The sequence below is a fragment of the Macaca fascicularis genome, chromosome 3, assembly GCF_037993035.2.
Source record: "Macaca fascicularis isolate 582-1 chromosome 3, T2T-MFA8v1.1".
Classification (NCBI taxonomy): Eukaryota; Metazoa; Chordata; class Mammalia; order Primates; family Cercopithecidae; genus Macaca; species Macaca fascicularis.
Window position 1 is genome coordinate 132,740,723 of NC_088377.1, and position 3,257 is coordinate 132,743,979.

Here is a 3,257-nt window from a genome sequence, read left to right on the forward strand (position 1 = left end):
GCAATTTCTGTTGGAAATTCTGAGTTCCAAACAGTTGACTTAAAAAACTGGCCACACACTTTCTGATAAGTTAGGAATCAATTGTGTATAGTTTACAATAAGCAATTACTTATAAGTTGAGGTTTCTACTATTTTTTTTTTTTCACCAAACTTTGTTTTAATGGATCTCAAAATTATGTGACAGATTTTTGGTTAAGTTGTTTCCATTAAAAAGTACTGATTTTAGTGAAACCCCGTCTCTACTGAAAATACAAAAAAATTAGCCAGGCGTGGTAGCGGGCGCCTGTAGTCCCAGCCACTTGGGAGGCTGAGGCAGGAGAATGGTGTGAACCCAGAAGGCGGAGCTTGCAGTGAACCGAGATCGCGCCACTTCACTCCAGCTTGGGTGACAGAGCGAGACTCTGTCTCAAAAAAAAAAAAAAAAAAAAAAAAAAAAAGTACTGATTTTAGGCTGGACGAGGCAGCTCACACCTGTAATCCCGGTACTTTGGGAGACTGAGGCTGGTGGATCACCTGAGGTCAGCAGTTGGAGACTAGCCTGGCCAACATGGAGAAACCCCGTCTATACTAAAAATACAAAAAAAAAAAAAAAAAAAAAAATAGCTGGGTACAGTGGCCAGCGCCTGTAGTCCCAGGTACTAGGGAGGCTGAGGCAGGAGAATCACTTGAACCCAGGAGGCGGAGGTTGCAGTGAGCCGAGGTCACGCCAGTGCACTCCAGCCTGGGCAACAGAGTGAGATTCTGTCTCAAAACAAACAAACAAACAAAAAGTAGTACAGATTTTAAAAACTAATAACTTAAAACTGCCACTTACAAAAAAAAAAGTGGTCCACAAAACATTCATCTCTCCTTCTGAAGGTTTTATGGGGCATTGTTATCCTTAACCAGTCTTTTACTATTAAACTTAAATGGCCAATTGAAACAAACAGTTCTGAGACCATTCTTCTACCACTGATTAAGACTGGGGTGGCAGGTATTAGAGATAATATTCATTTAGCCTTCTGAACTCTCTGGGCAGACTTGGTGACCTTGCCAGCTCCAGCAGCCTTCTTGTCCACTGCTTTGATGACACCCATGGCAACTCTCCGTCTCATATCATGAACAGCAAAGCAACTCAAAGGAGGATAGTCTGAGAAGCTCTCAACACACATTGGCTTGCCAAGAACCATATCAACTGATGGCAACATCACCAGACTTCAAGAATTTAGGACCATCTTTCAGCTTCTGACCAGAATGGCGATCAATCTTTTCTTTCAGCTCGGCAAATTTGCATGCAATGTGAGCTGTGTGGCAATCCAGTACAGGGGAATGGCCAGCACTGATTTAGACTGGATGATTCAGGATAATCACCTGAGCAGTGAAGTCAGTTGTTTCTGTTGATGAATCATGTTTGTTGTCACCAGCAACAATGCCACAATGAACATTTTTGACAGACACATTCTTGACATTGAAGGCCACAATGTTCTGAGGAAGAGAGTCACTCAAAACTTCGTGGTGTATTTCAACAGACTTTACTTCAGTTGTAACATTGACTGGAACAAAAGTGATCACCATACCAGGTTTGAGAACACCAGTCTCCACTCCACCAATAGACAGAGTAGCAATACCAACAATTTTGTAGACATCCTGGAGAGGCAGGGGCAAGGGCTTGTCAGTTGGACAAGCTGGTGGTAGGATGCAGTCCAGAGCCTCAAGCAGTTTGGTTCCACTTGCATTGCCATCTTTCCGAGTGACTTTCCATCCCTTGAACCTAGGCATGCTAGCACTTGGCTCCAGTATGTTGTCACCATTCCAACCAGAAACTGGCACAAATGCTACTGTGTCAGGGCTGTAGTTAATTTTCTTAAGGTAAGTGCTGACTTCCTTAATTATTTCTTCGTATTTCTTCTGGTTTTAGGATCGTTCAAATGGATCCCTTTTGCTAACATCAACAATTAGTTGTTTCCCACCCAGTGTGTAAGCCAGAAAAGCATGCTCATGGGTCCACCCATTCTTGGAGGTTCCAGCTTCAAATTCAGCAACACCAGCAGCAACAATCAGGACAGCATGGTCAGCCTGAGATGTCCCTATAATCATGTTTTTGATAAAGTGTCTGTGTCCTGGGGAATCAATGGTAGTCACGTAGTATTTGCTGGTCTCAAATTTTGGCAGGGAGATATCAATGGTGATACCACGTTCACGTTCAGCTTTCAGTTTATCCAAGACCCAGGCATACTTGAATGAGCCCGTTCCCATCTCAGCAGTCTCCTTCTCAAATTTTTCAATGGTTCTTTTGTCGATGCCACTTCATTTGTGGATCAGATGGCCAGTAGTGGTGGACTTGCCCCATCTACATGTCCCATGACAACAATGCTGATATGAGTGTGTTCCTCTTCCATCTGGCTCTTGGGTTACTTTTCACAACACTTGTTTTCTGGTGGCAAACCCACTGGGGGGGAAAAAAACTCTACTATTTTTATAGAACACTTTTCGTTTCCTTGTTAATTCTACGGGAAAATATATTATACCAGCCTATTGTAAATATCAAAGAGGACTCTTTCAAAAAATGCAAATGCACTCTGTTTCAGTAGGTCTCAGATGAAACCAAAAGCCTTTCTTTTTGACAAGTACACTTAAGCTAAGCTGATGTTGGCAGAGGAGATTGACAGCCCAACCATTCAGTAACACAGTATTAACAGATCCAGAGAAAGATTTGTTGAAAAGTAAGTCAGAACCACTGACTAAATAAATTTTAGGATGATCAGTTTTCTATATTATGACACCTTATGCTTTCATGGTTTGTACATTCTGTTTCTCGCGTCTTATATTCCTAGAAAATGACTACTTTTCATTTTTGTCATCTTCTTTCAGAAAGAACCAAATGTCCCTTCTTCTGTGAGACCTTCCTTGAATTCCCAAGAAAAATTTGGCTTTCTTTTTTAAATATTCTGAATTACACTTTGTATGTAAACTCTGTTAGAGTGTATCACATTGTGTTAAATTTATTTCACATTAAGAGGAGGAGCCATGTCTTATCATGTATGTAATTTCATACCTAAAATATTTTATAGTGCATAATTAATGCTCTATAAATGTTTGATAAACAGAAAATGAGAAAAAAATCAGAGCTGATTATACTTAACTGACATTTTAGTTAAATATGATAAGTATTTACAATCTTTGCCAGTTCTTAAATTACAATTTTACTCATACAATTTAAGGTATCAGATTTTAATCTTAAAAAGTCCTCAAGGCAAAATAAAAACATTATTTAAAAA

General features: G+C 40.0%; 1 pseudogene; it reads right to left on the minus strand.

The window, feature by feature from the left end:
• Window positions 1-950: 950 nt before the first annotated feature.
• On the minus strand, window positions 951-2,378 carry LOC102137073 (elongation factor 1-alpha 1 pseudogene; annotated as a pseudogene).
• Window positions 2,379-3,257: the final 879 nt, after the last annotated feature.